Source organism: Triticum aestivum, chromosome 7D (assembly GCF_018294505.1).
Source record: "Triticum aestivum cultivar Chinese Spring chromosome 7D, IWGSC CS RefSeq v2.1, whole genome shotgun sequence".
NCBI classification, from domain to species: Eukaryota; Viridiplantae; Streptophyta; class Magnoliopsida; order Poales; family Poaceae; genus Triticum; species Triticum aestivum.
Window position 1 is genome coordinate 272,107,468 of NC_057814.1, and position 821 is coordinate 272,108,288.

General features: G+C 49.3%; 1 protein-coding gene across 1 annotated transcript in view; it reads right to left on the reverse strand.

The window, feature by feature from the left end:
* Window positions 1–389, reverse strand: part of LOC123165311 (signal peptide peptidase-like 1) — a 4,493-nt gene extending 4,104 nt beyond the window's left edge. Inside the window, exon 1 of the mRNA XM_044582938.1 lies at window positions 97–389. The gene's annotated coding sequence lies outside the window, so the exon portion shown is untranslated. The remainder of the gene's footprint in view (window positions 1–96) is intronic.
* Between the last annotated feature and the right edge of the window lie 432 nt (window positions 390–821).

The window sequence follows — 821 nt, forward strand, 5'->3', positions numbered from 1 at the left end:
TATCAATCAGGGGCGGATCTGGATGGTATGCCAGCTGCAGAAATTGTCGAGGCCGACGGGCTTAACTAATAACGGGATGAAAAAACAAGCTCGTACCTTAGAACCCACTGGGCAAATATTGCGGAGGGGCACGATGTTGCGATGAGGAAGAACGCGGACGGCGATGGCAGAGATTTACAGCCGCGTTGGTAGTTCAGGACTCAGGAGGAAGTGGAAAGAAAGATTGGATCGAACCCCCTCCTTGCCTGCGAGCTGCGCGGGGGAGCAAATGGGAAGCCGGCGGCGGACCGAGAATATGAGTTGCCGGCGGCAGGTTTCCCCCGTGAGATTGATGTCGGGGGCAGTGCAGTAATTCTGCGCGGGAGGGCAGCTCTGTCTTGGTTTTTTTTTTCCTGTCTTGGGTGCTTAGGGCATCTCAAACCGCGACCTGCAGTTCCCGCATCCGTCCGCGAGACCAGTCAGCGGACATGGACAAGGAGGTCGCCATCAAATGATGCGGGCATACATTTCAACTATATTTAAACTAACCAGATGAGATTCATGCAAACTGGACGATACTCATCAAAGTTTGAATAGAAAATAGCACAAATCATCCATACATAGCATACAAATTAAGTCTAACACAACAATGTCTCAAATTTGACTAGATTAATCGGATGTCCAACAAGTTTTTCATCAACGGATCATACACTCCCACACATACTCCCCCTTCAGTTTCATCCAACAGTGTGTGTACGTAAAGGTCGTCTCTCTGTCCTGTGATACATCACGGCAACGCGTGCGGACTACATAATGTGTAGACCAACATTGAGTGAACGAAT